At 37.8% G+C, this 22,909-nt stretch overlaps 1 protein-coding gene across 1 annotated transcript in view; it reads left to right on the top strand.

The window, feature by feature from the left end:
* DYRK1A (dual specificity tyrosine phosphorylation regulated kinase 1A) overlaps positions 1-22,909 on the top strand; it is an 89,488-nt gene that overhangs the window by 7,595 nt on the left and 58,984 nt on the right. The gene's annotated exons all lie outside the window — the stretch shown is intronic.

The raw sequence follows: 22,909 nt of genomic DNA, 5'->3' as shown, positions 1-22,909 counted from the left end.
AAACAGGTTCTACTTATAGTACACAAAGTTCAAGTGTCATGTTTTGAAATCATTCTCTCTTCTGCACAATTTATAAAAATGTTCCTCAAGGTGAACAAAACATTTTAAAATACGTTTGTTTCATTTTAGCTACTATTGTAATGGAAGTGAAATCTAAAAGTAAAATGCATGTATTGATACACAGGGACATTCAGCTGAGTATTTTGTATGTGAAGGGAAGGAATGTACCTATGTGACAAACTTGACATTTTGAAGAGATCCTCTGAAGCTCTGCCAGTATATGCATGTGGCGCTTTGCATTTGGAAATGTTAGAGATCATCAGTGACCTAGGATCAGTCTGTATCCATGATTTGTGTGTGTATAGACTACAAGTATTTGTAGGGTGTGGGGCTTTTATTTAATAACCCCCCTCGAAAAAAAATCTCAGTAAGCTTTCTAAATGCTTATTAAAAGAAAACCTCAGGATGAAGGAAACACCAAATTGGAGTAGTTCATGTCATTAAATATTTTCTTAGTACTGAAAAGTTAATGAGTTCATGGTAGGTTTACATTCTGAAACAGAAGGTTTTTTTTTGTTTGTTTTTTTTTTAATCCCATTCTGTCCAATGTAATAATTTATATATCTTAAAAATTGTTGTGGGATGTTTTATTTTTTGTTTGCATCAGGGACATGTCCTGAGTGAGATCAGTAAATAATTCTTTTGTGTGTGAAAAAGATTTCCTTGGTCTTAGTTGATGTTTGGTGTCCTTTAGTGCATATTTCCAAGGTCTGTAATGAGAGAGAAGGGACTTCATTGACCTTCCCAATGTCATTCATCATTCTCTATATCTTTTTCACAATTTCATTTATTTATTTTTTTTACTTCAAAGTATCATCTTAGGTTTACATAGTGCTTACATAGATAAACAAGTATTTTGCCATACTGTTGGCCTCAGTTTTTTTTTTAAGATTTAAGTCTTTAAGTTACTACCTAAGTTTATTGAAACATGAGGATATGTAATTATTTCTATCCCAAATTTTCAATATGAGATGAAGAATTTAATTTTTAGACTTCCATATTTGAAAAATTTCACTTGGTATTTTCTGATACAGGCTTCTTTATATGCTTTCATTCTCTTGACTACTGCTACTTTGTTTACAGAAAAAAATTCTTAATTTGAATCTTTGTATGTAAAGCAAAGTTTTGTTTGCATCAAACAAAATAATTTGAGATCTGTGGTTTGAGGTGAGGCTGCAGCTCAGGGTGTGTTTTTAGCAAGCATACAGTGGTCCCAAAATACAATTTCTAGGTTATGTGTTAGTTATTATGTATATTCTGAAACCAGTGAGCTTGAAATTTGACAGTGCCAGCTTATTTACATATTTGAGGAAACAGGTATGCATTATATTCTATGTATTTAAGCATGGTCATTCCTCATATATTTTAATCTTGAGAACCTCAGTAGGGTTGCATTTGACATTATTAGTTATTTCCAAAAAAAATCCCAAACTTAGTTAAGCACTCACTGACAGAACCAGGAAAATTCTCTTGCTTTTGGTGGTCTGGTGTACCTAAAAAAATTTATTGTATTTACAAGTTGTTAATAATTGCACACTGTCCAGACCTTGCACTTAGTCTCAGGTTTGTAACTTTCTCACAGGCTTGTGTGCAGAGGTCTAACATTTTAGTATCTGAATCTAGCAACTGCTAAGAGATTCTTTGATTCTTTTAGCCTCGTGTAAAAATATTTTTCAATTATCAAGATCTAATGTACAGAAAAATCTATTGGTAGCCTAAGCTAAGGCGCTGAATTGCTGGGTTTTGGGATGAGGAGAGGAGTTCTGGTGATTTTAGGCATTTTGTATAGCGCCTAATGTCATGTTGCCTTCCATACATGCAGCAGTTTTTGCTTTGCTAATAGGAGACAAATAGATATTACTGAACTGCTTTTTAAAGGGGAATGAAAGCAAAAAATGTAAAGTGACTTGCCCAAAGTTACACAGTGACGCAATGGACAGAGCTGAGGTTTAGAGTTTAGGTGTCTTACATCTTAATAGCAGGATGCTGTGTATTTCTAGTGTAATTTGACTTGAGTTTATATTCTGAGTGCTTTGTAACACAGAAAAGCAGTCTCTTCAGGTTGGAGAGTGACTCAGCATATCCAGATAGAGCTCTGTTCAAGGAACTTAAGATTTTTTCGAAATTTGGGGCATTTAGAGTTCAAACTCATTTTTCCAAAAGGGGATTTGCCTGTCTAAAAAACCCATAAAGAACTATTTTTTAAATTTTTTTTTACTTGCAGTCTCTTTTTCCCTTTTGATATACATGCCTCAATTTTGGAAAGAACTAATGGAGTATCTGTGGTATAGCTGGTATTAACCGTATAGCTTTGTTTTCCATGTCCTGTCCTGATATACATGATAAGCATCTGTTCAACGAATAAAGTAACATTTGACTGTGCAAATAAAGATTATGTTGCAAAACATATAAAAATTTATCAAGCCTGCCGTAACATTTCTTAACACAGTCTCTGATTCTGTGACATCAACAAAACTTTTTCACAGAGAAGGAGAAAGAGACATATATGGTATTTGCCTGGCTTGTGTGATTGAAACATCTCCATCTTACTAGTATAGAAGGTTCCACCCACCTCTCCTACCTGATATTTTAGGACTGAGTTCTCAGGCTTATGGCTCAACCACTTGAGAGTGAATAGTTTCAGGAGCAGTGGGTTAACTGTGTAAGTGTATACCAAATGTGTAAACCACAGTTTTGCATGCTTGGGTTTGGTTGGCTTTCATGAAGGAAAATTTGCTAAATGTCTGAAATACTGTCTTTCACAATAATTAATTTCTGTTCTAGTTTTAGCTGACCAAATTTGTTACTGAGTCTTGAGACATTGATTGGTAGTAGTGGCAGTGAAGGGATGCAAACTAATAGAAGCTGATGAGTAAAGATTGAAACTACTGGTCTTCTGCTACTACCATACCTTCTTAAACTTGGGGAAAATTTGAGTGGACTTCATTATCTCTATGATAAGTCTTCATTATCATCTTTGAGAAGACTTCATTATCTCTTTTTCACTAGAAGATAATTCCATCTTCTAATATGGAGACAAGACCACAGGCTTATACAGAATTTCAGTGCTGAGAACGCTGAAGGGCGGAAGAGCAGAGAACAGTATACACAGAGAAAAGCATAAGCAACATCGATTTTCTACCCCCTTTTCATTCTGCTCTAAACCATTTTCTGCTTCCACCCAATGAAGTCTGTATGTTTCTCTGAGTGTAGTGAAAATTACCTTGCTCTCCCCAAAACCGTACCTATTCCAAATTTGAAATAATTGATTAAAAAAAGAAGCAAAAAGATGAAAAGCAACAACTCTTTTTTACCTCATCTGGGAGGGGTGTGTGATATACACAAGATTTAATCTGATGATGTTGTACGTGTTTGGTTTACAGTTTAAATATTAGCAAACTGACATAAAGTTAATGCTGCAAGATGCAGAGCCATTGAAGCACTTTGAGGGAAATTTTTGAAAGAGTCGTTTTGAGGCAAAGTGTGCAACAATGAGTTCCTTGAAGGCAGTCACCACTTTTAAGCAGCTCTCCTCTCCGATTCTGGCTACTTGTTCCCACCTGCTTTGTGTTGGCACAGCTGTTTGTAAGACCAACCAGTGAATCAGACTTGGAAACTGAGTTGGCTGAAATGTATAATTTTATATATATAACATTTGGATGTATGTGTGGGTGGAGAATGAGGTTACTTTTCAGTCAGATCGGTTCCCAGACCTGGTACACTGTGCTGTTGCTCAGACATTTGACAAGATAATGGAATGAGTTGTGTGGGTGGACAGGAACAGGGTTCCTCCTAGAAGAGTCAGGGGTTGGTTAACTGGCTCTGATAGCATTGTTACTTAATGGAGAACATCATTCTGAGGAATTTTTGCCACCCCTCCTGTAGTAAATCACTCACCAATCTGTCTGTCCCTGCCCCCCCCAGCTCTGCCTCTCTGATTTTTGCTTGCTATTTCAAACTTCCATGCACATTCCTTCTCTGATATTCTCACTCTGATGCTGTCCTGCTTACATGCGCTCTTAACATATGCTACCACAGTCTTACTTGGGGAGTTCTCTCTTCAACTCTCCTGCTTGGTTTCTAACTATACTGCTTTATAATTCTTCTGCTTACTCCTGATGCATGTGTTTTCTTGCGTTCTTTTCACTTGTGCTGTTCTTCTAGTTCTTTCTCGCTTTCACTTGTCTCTTTTTTATAATTTTTGAACTTTTGTTCATGCCCTTTTCTCTCTTGTCCTTTCTTGTGCTTGGTCTCTCAAGCACCTCTCTTTTTGTTACTTGCTCAGTCTCTTGTTTGCTTAGTGTTTTCTCCTGCTTGTTCTTTCTCACTTGTTCTTACTTTCTCTCTCTCCCCTGTAAGAACAGTGGTTTTGAGGGAGAAAACCCCCAAAATTTTGAAGATTAAAACCTCTTAAGAAACACTAAGATTTTAATTTTCTGTGTTTGTTCCTTGTCCCAAACATTACCACAAAACAATACAAAATATAGATATCTCCTCAATCTCATACACTTCTGATTTTTTACTTGACTTTTCTATTGTCTGAAGATATATATGTGCACAAAAAATATGTATTGTCCCTTTTTGGACAAAGTGAAAGTTGAATTGAAGTTTCTAAAGTTAATGCTCTAATAAAAGGTATTTTTCAGCTGTCTATAAGATGTGAACATACCTTATTGATACCAGAAGCTAAATTGCAGAGTGGAGATCCTTAGTTTTCTTGTTCCTGCTACACAAAGGAGACATATGAAAAAACATTTCTCTTGATAGCCTGGTCTTAGCATAACCACCAGCTGGACCAGTTATGTTAAAAACCAAAGAAACAAGCAGCTCTTCTGGAAATTCCATGCTTGCTTGTCCTCTTAAATAAGTGACCGGAGCTGCTGGGATTATGCTGTTGTTTCACTTTCATGGATTCATGTATCTAATGTTTTTATTAAAGTTATTTAAATTTTGTTGGTAACTATTTACCTGTTGGGTGGAAAAGTAGACAGGAATGTTGATTCCTTAATATTTGAATCCATCCATATTTTAATATCTGTCTTTATGTGAAATTACTTCAAATATAAATGTGGAAGATTGGACAATACATTTACTCTATAAAGTGTGTGTGTGGGGAAAGTAAGGGAATTTTTCTGTCTACCTCCTTTGCTTCTCTTGGGAGAACTGAAGGCAGGAGCACCGTACGTGCCTCACAGGGCATCATTTCTCCATGCATTCTTACTTTTGCATTCTTATATGAGAGTGCTCTTAAATGTGTCACTCTCTGAGTTTGAAGATTTTTGTTTCATTAGGCCCCCTGCTCTAGGTGAGGTTATCAAGTAGCCTGCTATCAGGATGTACATGCAATAGGGCAAACACGATTCTGAATTCCAATACTTGTCTTTGAATATGTTCAGTTGGTTCCTTCTTGGTTAGTAAATAAGAGTATTAGTCATAAATGCTGTATCTCTTCAGCTGCTTATTACTTCTTTGTTTTGTTTTAATTGGTTTTGTGTTCAAATCCCACCCATCTTCTCTTCTGCTTTGAGTCTCCTTCCAGTCTGCTCTGCAGTTAACTTTCTTCATACTGCTTGGTTTTTTTCACGGCTAAAGACCTTTGTCTTGAGACGAACAACATGGCATTACTCAATTTCTAGGAGTAGTTGAGGATCCTTAATCAAATAATGGTTCAGCTACTTTGATGTTTAGTGCTGGTTTTTCCCCCTCTCCCATGCCCTTCTTCAGCAATCCATTATATTTTTCATAAAGTCTTGTTTCTCTTTTTCCCTAACTTGCTTTGAGTTAATTATTTGGCATTTCAGAACTTCTGACTTTGTCTGTCTTTGTTGCCCTTCAGGATGTCATCCATCTCCTTGACCCTTTCATGAAAGGGAGGAAGACTGCTCAGTGTTTTCAAGTGCTGTCTGTAGCAGATACAGTCTGTATAGGTTAACATGTCTCTTGCTCTTTGCTAAACACAAAATCAACCATGAAGAATGCCTTTATGCTTTCTAGTAATTCCTGTAAATCCAGTATGAAGCTACCTTGAAATATTTTGAATAAAAATCTCTAAGCAAAAAAGATCGGACCTTGGCTGCAAATCTATGTGAGGATCCATGTTTCCTCAGATTCAGTGTAGGGCCACTGAACTCCATAGAGATCTCTTTCTCTTAAGCTCTGAAGCTGTTAAGTCTTCTTTATGTTCAGTTCAAGTGAAGTCTCAAATTAGCAGTGTGGAGTTCTGGCTTATTTCCAAAGGTGGTGTTTTATTGTTTATCAAAAAAAAAAACCCCCAAAACACAGGGGTGGGATGGGGGAAGAGGACATTTCCAGTTTTGAAGGCATTAAATGTGGCTTTAACTTAAGTTGGAGAAGAAAATGTCAGTGTAGCATATGGTGTTAATGATTTGAGGGAGTTTTCTGTTGTGACTGTCTAGACGACTACATTGTCATGGTCAGAGTTTTCTATTTGCTGTGTACTGGACACTGGTAACATGAAGGACTATAGAGATGAGTCTGTTAGGCTGCAGTTGATCCATTTGGTGCACCTGGCATGAGCTTTGAATCTTCCTTATCCCTCTTGCTATGCCCCTGTGGTTTCATATGTTGCTATACTATTCCAGATGCGTCTGAAAAAACTACATTCTTCCTAAGGATACCTCTGCTGACATCATCCTTGGAGTCTGTCAGATCATACTGATGACCTTCTTGTTGAGCTCTTCCACAAATTAGGAAACAGCAGGTCTATATAGAAAGCTACCTTTTTTTTCTAGCAGGCTTTGTTAAAAAGGACAGCACATCATTACATGAAATGCACCAGTTCAGTAGCATTAGTAGCAAATTAAAAAAGAAGATCTGCTGGAAAAGTGGCTTTGTTTTGGAGTCTTTCCATCTAGTGAGCTATTCTCGGTAGTTTGCAAGGACTTCAGTGGGACACAAAAGATTTTTTTGCCTTATTATTTCTTGGATACTTCAGATGTGGTGATCTTGAGTACTGTTTGGAGCTCTGTAAGGTCAGGATTTAAAAGCCTTTTTGTTTTATTTCTTTTTTAATTTGTCCTCATTTCCTTTCTGCAGCCTCTTATTAAAATACTTTTAGGAATATTTATTAGGAAAAAAAATGCTACAGGAAACCAAACTCCCTTGGTCAAAACCCTAACAACTTCTGATGCTGGCAGAGGTACTGTTAAATAATCAGAAAGTTGCATAATCTTATCATGTCCTAGAGTTACTGAAATAGATAATTTTGTCAAAGTTTTAAAGCAGTGTCTGCTTCCTGAACCAAAGACAGCTTGGAGAGCATTAGATGGATCAGTTTATACCCAGTATTTCATTGCTGGAATTGGTGAAGTCTATATGCACTGTCCCAAAGTGTCATTTTTTTCTGTTTGCCATCCTAAAAGTCTAGGTAGTCAAAATTAATCTGAAGGGCTCACTGTGAGAGAAAATTTTCCAGGGCTTTTATCTTGATGAGAGATTTCTTTTAGACTTTTGTCTTATGACTGCCATCAGAGAATATTCAGAAATGAATTCCATACATCTCCATAGTGACTGTAGTCAAAAAGGGATTCAAATCAACATTATCCCAAGTTGACAGACTAAGCCTGAACTACACATTCAATACCATACTATAATACAGATTTTTTTACTTAAAAAAATAAATGAACCAACTTCTTTGCAACCTTTAAACCTTTAGAATGTAAAAAAAAAAAAGGCCTATTTATTCAAATAATTTGCCATCATCTCTCTGTATGAGAAAACCAGTAAGCAATCCTAAAAAAAGTTGGTTTTCTTTGGGGTCAGTTAGCTAGAGCAGTGAGGACTGGGAAGAGGATGAATGTGGGCAGAACAGAGCCTTCCCCAATACCTCTCCTTTTTTTTCCACTCCTTTGGTCGCAGCAAATTATTAGATTGGCTTAACAATTATGTGCTACTTCATCCTTAGCCTTAACCTTCTATTTCTTTTGTCTGAGGAAAAGCAAAGTCACATTTGTAGTGGGCTAAAGAGGTGTATACGTGTAGGTATGTATGTATGTGGCCAGTTCGTGAGGATGAGCTGACAGAAGGTAACTTGTTCCAAACATGAGTGTGAATTGAACTCTTAGCTCTCAAACTGGGATTGAGTTACGGTGTGGCAGGGTATCTGTAGCCTCTTGTTAGATTCATAACTTTTTTTCCACACCAGAAAGTTGTTGTCTTCTATATTGATAAGCCAGGAGATAATACAGGGTTGATGGTAATGAACAATCTGTTCCACCTGATGAAAGTGTGTCATGGTTTCTTCATCTGTGAATACTTTTAAATTAGATCTTTTTGTGGAATATTCCATACATTGATGAAGGCTTGATGAGGAATTACTGGATAAAATTCTAAAAAAAGTTTTGTAGAAGGTCATATTAGAATATAACAAGTGCATTCTTGTGGTTTTTTTTTTCCTATTAGAAAAAGTGTTAGAGAGTCTCAAACGAACTACCTGTAGCAATAGTTTGTAAGGGTACAGAGCTGCCATGAATGGTGAAAACTCTATTCAGTGTGGTAATGAGTGTAAGAGCTTTCATTGGTTGATGCATACCCACTGTCTGTACTGGCTTGTCTCCCTGTGTGTGCATGCATCCACATGTGTACCTGACTTAAGCAGGGTGCTTGAATTCTTAATGGATTATAATACCATTTAAAAATCAGCAAAATTTTGCAGCTTAGTAACGAGTGGTGTCCCTCAGGGATCGGTGTTGGGACCAGTCTTATTTAACATCTTTGTTGGTGACATGCACAGTGGGATTGAGTGCGCCCTCAGCAAGTTTGCCGATGACACCAAGCTGTGTGATTCTGTTGATACGCTGGAGGGAAGGAATGCCATCCAGAGGGACCTTGACAGGCTTGTGAGGTGGGCTGATGCCAACCTCATGAAGTTTAACCATGACAAGTGCAAGGTCCTACACCTGCGTCAGAGCAATCCCAGGCACAGCTACAGGTTGGGCAAAAAGGAAATTTAGAGCAGCCCTGTGGAGAAGGACTTGGGGGTGTCGGTCAATGAGAAAATGAACACGAGCCAGCTGCAGTGTGTGCTTGCAGCCCAGAAAGCCAACCGTATCCTGGACTGCATCAAAAGAAACGTGACCAGCAGGTTGAAGAAGGTGATCCTGCCCCTTTACTCTGCTCTCGTGAGACCTCACTTGGAGTATTGTGTGCAGTTCTGGTGTCCTCAACATAAAACGGACATGGAACTGTTGGAACAAGTCCAGAGGAGGGCCATGAGGATGATCAGGGGTCTGGAGCACCTCCTTTATGAAGACAGGCTGAGAAAGTTGGGGCTGTTCAGCCTGGAGAAGAGAAGGCTGCGTGGAGACCTCATAGCAGCCTTCCAGTATCTGAAGGGAGCCTACAGGGATGCTGGGGAGGGACTGTTCATTAGGGACTGTAGTGATAGGACAAGGGGTAATGGGTTAAAACTTAAACAGGGGAAGTTTAGATTGGATATAAGGAGGAAGTCCTTTAGGTGAGGGTGGTGAGGCCCTGGAATTGGTTGCCCAAGGAAGTTGTGAATGCTCCATCCCTGGCAGTGTTCAAGGCCAGGTTAGACAGAGCGTTGGGTGACATGGTTTAGTGTGAGGTGTCCCTGCCCACGGCAGGGGGATTGGAAGTAGATGATCTTAAGGTCCTTTCCAACCCTAACTATTCTATGATCCTATGATTCTATGATTTGCTTTAATGTTATGCTTAACAGTAGGGATGGAGGCTAACAAAATAGGAAAACAAGACCTCAGAGTTTTAAATCTGTAAAAGAAGGTATTTTGACTTCATCACTAGATTATACGAATATTTACTGAAGTTTGTTAATTTATCTCATTCTTCAGTGAGAGTTTTCTAGGTCAATATTTCCTTAACTGGGGATAAGGCCACAGTAAACGACCTACAGGTGGAACTTAAGCCCGTGTTGAATTAGTTTAATTAAAAAATACTATGTTAGGATGATTTATATTTTGTTAATTTTTTTTTTGGAGCTGACAGTAATCTACATTCTGAGAACTGTTAGGGCTGTAGTTGTGGAGTGAATGATTTGATGAAAATGTGGAATCTCTGTTCATGTATTTACTGTATTGAAGAAAAGGAAAACCCATTTGTGCATTTTTTTGTTGTTGATCTTCTTTGAAGACTTTGCCATAGTTTGAGTGCCTTCTGATGTTACATGCATGAGAGATTACCTCATGAGCATGATACAAAAATTATAGTAGTTTCCTGCTTCAGAGGTTTGAAAGACCAAGGGGGATTAAGATGGGATGCAGATGGACTTGTAGCCTTCATCATTGCAACCCCTACCTACTCTGGTGCCTGGATGTTGCAGGGGACTATGACATGGCTGTTGTGACAGCAGCCTGCATTGGATCACAAGAGGCTGTGTCTGTCCGCATTCTCCCTTGGTTAAGCATACTTGCAAATTCTCTTTGTTGGCATTTTTGTTTTGCTTTTCCATGTTGGGCCAGCTTAAGAAGCTATGAAAAAAAAACTATGTAAGTAAAGGAAAAAACTTCACTGCTAATTTAGCTACATGAACTGTTTCATCATGAGGTGGAAAAGTGCCAGGAAGATGAGCTTTGTCTATGACTTGCTCTTTTCTTGTTAGTAGTAACCCTGAGTGTGATCAGCTTGTGAAGGCATATACTTGGTGGGAAGTTACATTGAGTGGCATTACGAGCCAGCGTAAGTTTTTCTTCCATTTGCCGAGCCAGTTCAGTTTACTAAACTGGCAGGGGATAAACCTGATGAAGATGTGAACAGTTTTTAATTAGGTCATGGAGTTCACTGTGTATTCAGTGGGAACACTAAAGCTTTCCAAGCAAGGGGGCACATCTGTAGACCTGAGAGTTGGGAAGGATGGAGGGGGAGTGCTGCCGTTCTTGACAGTTTAGTATGTTCCTTAGATGGCAAGAATCTGAAACCATGTGTTCAGTTTCAGTGAGAATACCTAGATCCCTGCCTTTTCGGGTGTTTTGGCAATTGTCCTTGAGTCCCATGTAATGTGTACTATTGTACAAAAAAGAACCAAAGAACCATGGGATGGAGGGGGAGAAAAGGGAGCATGGCTCTCCAGTGCAGTGATGAGTGTGCTTATTTTCAGAGAAGAGGAAGAAGAAACTTGCTGGGATTTAATCAATGCTTACATATTTTACAGGCACCTGGATAATGGTTTATTTTCTCAGTGGAAGGATATTGTATGAATTATGGCAATACAGCACAACCACCAAGGTTGGAATGGTATGTGGAAAAAGTGTGAAGGAGTAGAGATGGAACACAGGATAGATTGTATCAGTGGGACTATATTCTAGTCATTCTACAGTTATTTAAGGGGGTTTAACCAATTTTTTAATAATGAAATGAAATTGATTTTCTGAAGGACTTAATCTGATAAGTTGTGTTTTCACGTTTGTTAATTCATATATTGAAGTACAAATACTTTGCGACACTTAACTGAAATGTATTTGAGTGTATGTAGTAGTCAACCTGAGCCTCAGTTAGGACTTAAAGCATATTGTGAAAGTCTCTCTATTGTATAACTGGGCTGGAACACTGAGAACTGAAGGGTAAGGGTGCTGGATTTTACTGTGGTGAAGTCTTTTTTTGTTAATTTTGCTTCCTAACATCAGAGAAGTTTGTAGTTGGTGTGCCTCATTAAATTTATTTCTTCAAATTTATTTATGTAGACTATTATGACAGACAGAAACTATATATAGAAAAGCCTGTAAACATTTCACTTGTGTTCTTGAAGTAGAGGTGGGGTCCATTACTGTCGATACTAAACCAGATGTTAGCTGTGGTCTTCAGGGTGCTCCGTGTCAGTTCAGCAAGAACTGTCAGAAATACTTTAGCTATCTTGGTCTTTACTTCTCTTATACTGTATTCTTAGCCTGTACAGCAAACCTTATTATAGATAGCTGAAGTTTGTGAGCTGTCTGGTTTTGTCTTTCTATGGACAAACACGGTCTGTTTAGAATAGTGAGCTTTTTAGGCCAGGATCACTATTTTGTCGTGTCCCATAGTGCCTGATACAATGAGTTTCTCCGTCTATGAGCAGAATGCCCTGTTTATTGCCCCAGCACAGTCCTAGAGCATGACTACCTTACTTCCAGTATCAGTAAGTATTTGGACTTCTGGCCCTAACCTAGGAACTGTGAGTTTCAAAGGTCCAGAATATCAAAGACTACACAAAAATGCAAATACAGTTTTCTGTGATCAAGTAGTATTATGCAGAATATAAATGTATCAGCTGTATGCATGTGCTAAAAAGAACAATTAGGTTTTTATTTACTGTGTAGGTTTTGAAGCTGAAAGTTGGACTTGGGCTCTGGAGGTGTGCAGAGTCAGCAGAAAATTGATCAAAAAAGGTGAATATTTTGCATCATGCAAAATTGCAGAACTGACTCAGCAGGACTGAGGCAGATGCCAGACATGGTGCAAGAGACTGGTCTGCATTCAGTGGTTGAAGGTAAGGAGGGTTGTAGGTGAGAAAAGAGCAGCCAAATCTAAGTCAGCTTTGGATTTTGGGGAGCTGCAGCCTGAGTATTCTTATTTTAATGAAATAACTCAGTTTATTCACCGTCTATTTTGAATGAATCTGGTTGTCATGGAGCCTGAACTTGACCACTGTCAATTTTCAGAGCTATTGAACTTCATATGAACTGCTGTTTGAAAGCATGTGGAACAAGATTTTTAAGCATGCTGTTTCTGTACTGACATGTCTAACAAAAGCTGGACCTTCATTTTTGGTTTCCACGTTAAAAAGAGCTGGAAGAGCAGCTGTGGTATGTGTAGTTTTGGAAATAAGGGATTCCTCCTCTTTTTCTTTAAACAACTTCTAGCTCTTGCCCAGCTTAGAGTTCCAGTTATTTTGTCAATATCCCGAAATCCTAGCAGTAATCCTTAAATTCCCTTCTAGTGTTTTAACATTGATAAGTACAATTAAAAGGCAAATCTGAGTTCTGTAAACAAGCTTATGTTGTGGTTTTGCCCCCATTTACTACACTTGCGTGGCTATTCCATGTATATTTCATTTTAGTACTATGCTTGGGATATGCAGAAAAAGAAACGACATGCTGGGACTTTTCAGTTGTGCAAACAGGGAAAGAGTATCTCCTTCCACTTCGAAGAGTGTGTTTAGAGTTACTTTTAGGAATAGTTGTTTGAGCCAAAACTGTCTTAGGTGCTGCTGTCAACATGCTAAATTAGTCTCTTCCCCTTGCCTTTCTCGAGAGGCAGTGTGTACCCTGTTTCTGAAGTACTGAGTTTGACTATTTTAATATAAATGTGAAGCCTGTGAACTTGTCCTGCATAAAAAAAAATCAGCATGTGATAAGGAAACTGTGTTTTGCCTATTTCCCTGAGAGAAGAAAAAAAAAAAAAGGAGAAAGCTTTGAGCTGAGGCTGTCCTTCATGGCATGTTTCTTAAATGACTGTGTTCAAGGTATAGTAATTTTAGTACTTTTTCCTAAGTGGCTGGTGAGTTTACCATCAGAATGATGTTGTGGCTGACTTACGATTTGGCCAGCTGCTTGAATAATTTTTAAGGGCTAGAGATTATTATTTTTTATTTTTTAGAGAAGGTTTACATTGAGTTCTGCAGGATTTCTAGGATGATGAAAGTATGTATTTGCAAGTGAAGAAATGTATTTCTTTTGCGCTACCTTTTAAGTGCAGTTGCTGAAAACCATCTCTGAACAAGTGTCCTCAGAAAAATCTAAGTGGGTGAAGTCTGATAGACGCATTAAGGAGAATCCTGATGTTTGAGAACTAAATACGTTCATTTAGTTTCTTTGGACACAAGGTGAAGTAGACAAGTTCCAGTTTTTCAGCCTAAACTGAAGTTTGGGCAGTTAAATTTATTATGTTAAAGTGGAAAGGGTATCGGCAGCGCTTCTGCATTATCACTTTTCGTGCCAGAGTTACACCTGCTTTGGCAGAAGGTATGGGGATTTATGGGGTGAAGGGTGGTTTAAGAGCTAGGCATATGGTTAGCATATGACCAGAGAGTACCTGGCTGTGTGTATGCCTATCCAGACTAAATACCCTGAATAATGAAAGACAAAGGTTTAGATCAGATACAAGGAAGACATTCTTTACTGTGAGGGTGGTGAGACACTGGCACAGGTTGCCTCAGGAAGTTTGTGAATGCTTCATCACTAGCAGTGTTCAAGGCCAGGCTGGAACGGGGCATTGAGCAACCTGGTATAGCAGAAGGTGTCCCTGCCCATGGTAGGGGGATTGGAACTACATGAGCTTTAAGGTCCCTTCCAACCCAGACCATTCTGTGATTGCATTTGTCAGTGGGAGCTGTCATATGAGAATTAGTTGAACAGCAGTTAGTCCATGTTGTGCTTGAAAATGTTAAAAAGTGTTTAAAAAGGTATGCAAACCAGTGCATAGCTGAAACAAGCCACTTATGTGAAGTCTTGTAAATAAGCATAATCTATTTACAGAGCTGTCCAGCAGTTTACAGTTGTGTGTGGTTGGTTGTTTTGTTTATTTGGAAAACTATGGGTGTGCATATCTCCATGTATTAAAGTATTTTGGAAGCCTTCAAGATTAAAGATACTACTGTACCAGGGCAGTTGAAAGGGAGACATAGTCTTATTTCATTTAGACACCTGATACCAGCTCTAGAGATGATTTCCGAGGGATCTATAATAAGCATATAAAGTATTTTTGTAATGGAGTTTGTTGTGTGCTGCGTAAGATTTTACATTCTCTCTGGTTTTGGTCAGTTCTGTTACAGTAGTGTTTACTGAAACATGATGATAGCCTGTTAATTTATAAATTCCTGGTTACTGTTACCTGTACATTGCAGCATGATATGGAATTTTGCATGCGTCAGGGCAGAATTAAAAAGGGAAAAGAAGAAGCAAGCAGTTAAAATAAGGAAGCAGTCATGATGTCAAAATGTAGTAACATCTGGATTTGTTAAGGATGGGTCGCTTGGAAGGCTGAAGTCTCTTGAATTTTATTTTGTTTGAAATCGTGGTAGCTGGGAAAATACTACTTTTTTTTTCAATATATGTGTATACCTTTTAGCAACCTTTTGGACAGAAACTGTTGTCTTCCTCAGTGTAAAGTCATTACAGTTAAAATAGTCTGCATTTGCAAAGAACTGCCTTTACCTCCCATACATATGTAGTGTGCATGTGTGTGTATGTATACATATCTATATGTTTGAGCTCTTGCAGTTTTTGAGAGGTAAAAGCATTTCAGTAGGCATTGCATGTCTGCAGAGCACTACAAGTGCTGTCTGAACTCTAGTCTAGGACTCTAGTCTAGGATTAAAAAGTGGAAGTAGTGAGTACCTTCTCTTGCTAGGTCTCTGACAAGTAGTCTGTTTTGTAAATAAAGGGTACAACAAATTCTGGAAGTGGTAGTTAATTGGAAGGAATAGTAAGTTGTAGTATCAAGATTGTAGTAAATATCTCTAAACTGAGTGATGTTTGGCCAGGTTTTGTGGAGATTCTAGGCTTTCCTTTAATTCTGTGTTTGGTTGCTTGCTTCATGCATGAAAAATAGGGAGAAGTAGGAAGGTTGTACAGTCTTGAGACTTTTTCAGGTCTAAAGTTGTAAACAGGTGAATGCAAACATATAGTGGCATATGTTTTGCTTTACATATCTGAAGTTCTTTTCCCAACCACAACTAACAGAAACAGTTTTTGTAAATGAAATTATCGATCTTTTTGAGGACCTCTATAGAAAAATCTCAGCTCTGAAAAGCATTTCACAACTGTGAGAGGAGATTGCCCTGGATAAATTAGTTTATAGCCCTCGTGGATATTATGCTTTGAAATACGACTTTACTCATATGCTACTGTTTTGTTAATGATTAATATATAAACTAAAATGGCTGTGTCAAAGAAAAACTAAAAAAACCCCAAACCCAAACCACCAAAACTAACTCCCCTGAATATCAGATGTCACCTTGGAAAGAAATCATAGGTAGGATATGTGTTAACTTGAAGAAGAATTAGTTTGTTACACACATCTGTTTTTGTAAGCTGACATAGAAAGAATTAAAACCAAAAACCAAAAACTCTTCCTTTTCCTGGAATTCTGTTGTTTTCATGTTTATGGGAATTTGGGATAAAAGTATTTTCTAGAGTATGCAAATGGGATTTATGTAAATAGGACCTTTCCGTAATTGCATTTTTACTCAATGAAGCCATTAAACAGTACAGAAGCAAGTACTTGGTTCTAAGAATTCAGTGCCATCCAACAGTTGTGAGTATTTTAGCTGATATTGCAGGGGGTGGACAACTCCTGCTTATAGCATCTCTTTGCATCTTTTGGTTGAGGGAGGGGAATATAAACACAGTGGCATGAGTTTGCATTTCCAAAATGGTTAAAATGTGACCGCGTCTGGTTTGCTTGACACTATTAAGTGAGTGATAAAAATAACCACTCCCCCCTTTAATTTGTGATTCCTTATATGGTTGGTATACTGAAAAGTATTTTAAGTTTGTGCTTCTAAAATTAATATTTTTAGTCAATGAGTAAGAAAAGAAGCATACGCAAATTATGTGAAATACCTCAAGTATTTGAACTTTTATATTAGGTAAGTGTGGGGCTTTTTTCACTCTCTTTCTTCTCTCCCCTATCTTCCCTCAGTTGTGTTGGCTTGGTTGTTCCTAAAATCCATAGCATTTATTCTGGAGTTTACATGAACAAATAAATATTTAAAAAACAAATCCCATGTTGTCTAGCTGTATGAGTCAGGTGTGAGTTTTACACTGTTTGGTTTCTTTATATACAAGGAAAGTAGTACATTTTTTAGAAGTTACACATTTGCTTTTCATAAAAAGGTTAGGTTTAAAAAAATCTATGTTATAAATCACAGACTTCAGAGGTTCAGATGGCACTCTGAAGTCTGATTGAATTAATACTGGTGTGACACTACTGTTAGGTCCTTCTGTGATAGAATTAGGTGCACTTCAGTGTTTAGCATTTCGACACCAATACTGGCCTAAGAAGCCCCCTTTTGTCCCAGCTGTTTGTTTCTTCTACCAGGCTACTATGCGTTTATAGTGAACCGGATTGGACGAGTGATACAGAATGAAAAATAGTGGTGTCCCCCCCCATTTTTTCCACTAGGTCATTTCCCCAGTGCTGTTTGCTGAGTGACCGTGTAATAGTAGCACTGTCTCAGCCAAGCAGGTAGTGATGGAAAGGATACAGGCTGCTTAAGCCGTACTGCTGTTGAAAAGAAATTCTTGCTCTACTGCACCTGTAGTTCTGCCTTTGCCAGGTTTGAATTGGGTGAGAAACTTTGTGATTTTAGTAAAGCTGCTTGTACATGCTTTCACAGTTGATGGGTTCTTTCATCACGTGTTATAAATAAGAGTGAAACTAGTAATTTGCAGTATATTTTTAGAGGAACTAGTGCTTTTTGGGACACTGAAAATAATTTTACGGTACACAAGAAATATTATGGTAGAGTGTGTTTTGTTTTAGATGCAGTTGTTTCATAAGTATCTCACAAATTTTGATCTAGTAAGTATCATAATTTTCCAGTTTAGCAGCATGCATTTGAAAGTGGGAGTACAAAGTACAATACAAACTCTTAGGATGAGTGGTGTATTGGGGAAGTCTAGTATAAACTCAGTTTTGATTGTTGCTGTCTTTTCACCTGAAGTAGGAAACCAGTTATGTAGAAAAATGCCCTTCATTAGCATTCGCTTTCTTACACATTGGGTAAACTGACATATGAAGGTGACTGTGCTCATGGTTCTGTTGAGTGCACACACTAACTGAAGAGGGGTGTAATTATTTTTTTTCCTGAATTATGAATTTTAAAACCTAAAGATGGGGATCTGTGACTACTTTGGGAACATGCTAAATGTGATGTTGATCGGACAAGGGGTAACGGGTTGAAACTTAAACAGCAGAGGTTTAGACTGGATATAAGGAAGAAATTCTTTACTGTTAGAGTGGTGAGGTGCTGGAATGGGTTGCCCAGGGAGGTAGTGAATGCTCCATCCCTGGCAATGTTCAAGACCAGGATGGATGAAGCCTTGGGTGACATGGTTTAGTGTGAGGTGTCCCTGCCCATGGCAGGGGGGTTGGAACTAGATGATCTTAAGGTCCTTTCCAACTCTAACTATTCTATGATTCTATTCTATGAATCACTTGACTTTTGTTTTAGTAATCAGTATGGTGGCTGTCAGGTGGAGTAACAAGCAGGTGACTATGAAAGGGGAGGGATGTTTTGGTTTTTCATGCTGAAACCATGCCTGCTTTTGATTTTACGTATCTATGTGTTTTTGTGGGTGAACCAGACAGCGTGTACAGAGTTATGCTTTGTATGGTGGATATACAAAGTAGTCGTGATGTCATACATAAGAAACAATTCAAGAGAACGAAGAGGGGGAAAAAAATAATCAGACCACTTTGAATAGCCAATGTCTTGGTCCAGAATAGAACAGAAGCAGTAAATATGCACATGTGTGTTTAGTTTTCAGATGTATATTAATCTGTGCATCCGAACACACAGGATTTTACCTAGCAACTAAAGATGTTGTATGTTTTAGGTGCAGCAAAAGCAGTGATTTTGAAATTCCTCAGTAGGGTCTCTCTGGGAAGTAGTCTCGGAAGTTGGCAGTCGCTAGAACCCTGTGAGATTTATGTGTTTATTTTAAATTCCAGTAACACTAGTTATGCTTCATATTTTATTATGCAGTATGTTAAATAACACACCAGATCTGGTGTATTTGGTGAATCTTTTACCATGTATGTCTTACGTCAAGCAACATCATTGATAGTGCTTAGTTTCAAGAATAGGCTGTTGAAATGCTGAATGACAAGAGCTTAGAAATTGATATTGTATAGATGTATATACGTCTAGATCCATTATATTCCAGTATGTATGTTAATAATCTCAATTTAATTTTGTATACTGTAGAATCACTTTTGCAGTAAATAAAAAAATATTTTAGCTTCTAAGTAAGTATTTATATTTTATGTTACTACCAACAGGCCTGCCTGCATTTACCCAAGGTCAGTGACCTGAATTGTGTTAATCTCTGACAACAGTGTGTGTAGTCATGAGATATGAAGAGATTTCTGTGGTACTTCATGAGTGTGACTTCAGAAATTACAAAATAACCCTTTCACAGAGGAAAAGCTTCAAGAACTTTGCTGTGGTTAGTTTGCAAAAGGTTCTGTATTGAACCTTGCAATACAAAGATACTGAATAAGGGAAGTAAATGTGTATGCAAAGCATTTTAATTAGTAAAATGTAAAAAGCAAAGCCCTCCCCAGCAGACTTTTCTTTTAGTTCAAGCTCTGGGGTGCGCCATTACTGATATCCTGAGACATTTAAATTTGTCATGGAAAGAATTCTTCATATATGCTTAAAATGAACACAAAATTGTAGTGAAAATGTGACCTTTCTATAAAGGTGTTTATGCTGGTTACCTTTAACACTTTACAGACTTTAATTGGATAGAATTTGATTGTATCTTTTCACTCCAGGTGCTTTAAATTATTATCTATTATACAGACAAAATATGCAACATACTATATAGCTTAGGTACATTCTTAAGGTTATGAAATAATACAGTTTTTAAAAAAACTTCTAGTATCTTGCTGCATTTGGAACTGTCTTCCTACTCTGCTCAAATGTAATAAAATTGTCCACATTTGCGAAAACTCATTATTTGATTGATATCCAGGCAGACCCCCAGGAAAAGAGAAATGGTAGAGGGAAGTGAAACTTCTTCAGAGAGATACTAGTAATGGTTTTTACACTTCTAGGTTTTTGCAGTTTTAGGTTTTTACAAGTATGATTGCTCTGAAACCAGCTTTGATTTATAGTGAACCTGTTGACATAAGTTGTGTATTGAGTGTTCTGAAGGAAGGAGTGGATGCTCTAAAGAAATACAATGGAATAAAATTTAGTCCTCAGAGGCTAACATGTAACCTAGGCTTATGGTGTAAGGAAGAGTCAGGCATACATAAAAGTATTGTTTTTTCACGATATTTATAATATGGTGGAGTATAACCTGGAATAAAATATGCTTAGCATCTTTGGCTTACCTAACTAAACATTTTGTAGTAAAGCTGAACTTTAAACTTGAAATTATTCATGAATATGGAGTTGCTTTGGATAGGTAATCCCATTATCTATATTTTGAGGAGATCAGGAGCATTGTGTGGGTAGGAAAGATGAAGAGTAGAAAGCAACAGTAATTAAAATGGGAAATAAAAGCATGAAGTAAAGTTTTAGCATGGTAGCTTCTTACAGAGGTGATTTCTAAGAACTGCTCTCTTTGTTTAAATGAAAGACTTCAGCTTTTATTCTTTTGTTTGCTGTACCACTTTCAATAGTTTGTTTTTCAATGCCTTTTTTCTCCTCCCATCTTCCCTCTGCTCCTTTATTTCCAATTCACTTCTGTTTTATACCAGTAAGTAGATCAAACTGGGTTCTTGAAGCCCACTGAATGTTGTTACTAAGGGATTCTTGTGGTAATGATCTTACAGACTGTGTGATGAGTGGGATTTGTTCTTGCCTCTTCTTATCACCAATTTAGTATCTAAACCAGGAAGCCCTTGTACAGGCTGTGTAAAAGACCTTTTGGTTTTAAGAACTTGGCAGTGCAGAGGCACAACAGAAGATGCTTAGTTACTGAGTCTGATGTGTTGCCTTTGCAGCTGTTATATATGATTTGGTTGCAGCTATTTAAAAAAAAAAAAAAGACCCCAAACTGACAAAACCCCAAAGTTTAAAATGTTACTCTTTTATATTGTGTGTCTGTGATACTGTTACCATCACTGTAACTCATTGTCTTTGTTCTCTGGTGATGTTTTAAAGTTACTTTTTAAGTTGTGGATATTTTCTTGGAATACAGTGGACACCTGCATTTCCACTCCGGTCTTAATTCCACTAGTTGTCCAGTTCTTCAAAGTGTGATGATAGAGAGTTGTAAGGAGACTGAAGAAATGCACTGGTTTGTGATGGATATGTTTTGTCGTTATCTCTGAAGTGGGCAGATGTATTGATTCCCCATGACTTTACAGTTACATCAGCAACTCTTCCTTATTGTCAGTAGCTCTAATGTCATCTTCGGATTCTAAAATAGTTCAAGTCTGCATGTGTTACCTTTCCAGTTTGGTTTCTCTGTTCTTACAACTTTGTGAATTATTCTGAAGGAGACTTACTTGTTCAGAGCTAGTCTTACAAGTATTCTAGATTAATTTCCAAGCAGGAAAAAGTGTAACTTCCCCTATGTATGAAGTTGCTTTCCTGCTTTGACAAAATCATCTGTATGATTTCAGGTTCTGTAGCTATAGCTTGGTAGTGTCTGTGTTTATTTGGTATCATGTTCTTACCAACTGATTTCCTCTTCTTATGGGAAGAGGAATAGAGTTGGCAGTCTGTTGCCCACAACAGTGCTGTATGTTGCTAGCATTGCAGTCAGTTTCCTACAACATTCTGTTGTAAAGCGCCGAAGATGTGCTAATGTGCTGCTTTTTGGAGCTTACCATTCCCATTGTAGAACTGGCAGAAGACAATATATGAATGATCTACAATCTATTTTGGCTGAAAGTCAGATAGCTTTGCTCAAAGTATGTTTGTTGATAGTTCTAACTAAGGTGGTTTACGATTGAAGCTGGCCTTGTGCTGACGCAGGTGAGAGAGGTGATCCTTACTGTATTTGAGCTACAGGGTGGTAAAGACAAAAGAGCAATGCCTTCAGTCATTGCAGATACTACTGGAAAAAGCTTTCTATAGATAGTCCATAGATAATGTAATAGGTAATGCCATAAGTATCTTGGCCATAGAGAGCTTTCAGTAGCCCTAAGATACCCATGTATGCCAGACATAATCTGGGTTTAAACCCAGGAACTGTTTAGTGTAAAGAAGGGCAAGAGTTTGCTCTTCCTTTTCTCCTGTTCTTGGATGTAAGTGACTGCCTCTGCTAGGTTTAGTGGAGTTAAGCTCAGTACAAGACACTGTCTTATGATGTGTGCACTTTGCATACGTACCAGAATGAATCTTTTATCCAAATTGAAGCAATTTAGGCATGAGAATGCCTAGTTTGTAGGATCTTATGTAGGCTTAGGCAGTACTCATCAGCCTTGCCAAGTTCATGGATGCTGTGGATGTGGCACTGACATTCTATGTCTCGGTGGAACTTCAGCAGTAAAAAAACAAAGCTGTTGATTCATGGCCAGTTTTTGTTTGCCCCCTCTGTCTTTTGGAGGCATGACAGCAATAATTCACCTGCTCTAAAAAACCAATACAACTGCTACAATGGTCCTGCATGTATCAAAAAAGTAATTCTTCCTTGTGTTCCCATCACACCTCTGCTGTGTGTGTGTGTCTCTGTGTGTGTGTGTGTCACACTTTCATGGCACAAGGAAGAAGCCAGTGTGGTGGCAGAAGAGCTGGCTGGGCTTAGAATGTATGTGCTTGAATGGTCACTGTCGATGAAGAAATGAACTGCAGTGTTTTCCACTGAAATTGCAATATCTAAGTGCATTTTTCATCTAGACACACTTTCTTGGAGTTACATACATCAGGAGGTATTTAAATAGGTTCTACAATTTGAGCTGTTGGGTAATTTTGAGAGGTTCTCTAAAATTCTCAGTAATTTGTAAATGCTTTTGATATTTTCATAGGTTGAAGAGTACCAGTGATAATTTTGTTGGAGAACAAGTGGAAAGCAAATACTTGAAAAATACTTTGACCAGGGGTTGGTTGATGGGTGTTGTGGAGTTTGGTTTGGCTTTGTTTTTTAATCAGCATAATCTTACTGTTCTCTTTTAACTCCAGCTGGAGATTTCCTCCTAGAAACTCATTTCTTTATGTAGCTTTGTCTTGTAGAAAGTTATAGTTCAAGGC

The sequence above is a fragment of the Melopsittacus undulatus genome, chromosome 2, assembly GCF_012275295.1.
Source record: "Melopsittacus undulatus isolate bMelUnd1 chromosome 2, bMelUnd1.mat.Z, whole genome shotgun sequence".
Taxonomy (NCBI): domain Eukaryota; kingdom Metazoa; phylum Chordata; class Aves; order Psittaciformes; family Psittaculidae; genus Melopsittacus; species Melopsittacus undulatus.
The sequence above is the reverse complement of the archived record's forward strand: the minus strand, read 5'-3'. Positions and strand labels throughout refer to the sequence as shown.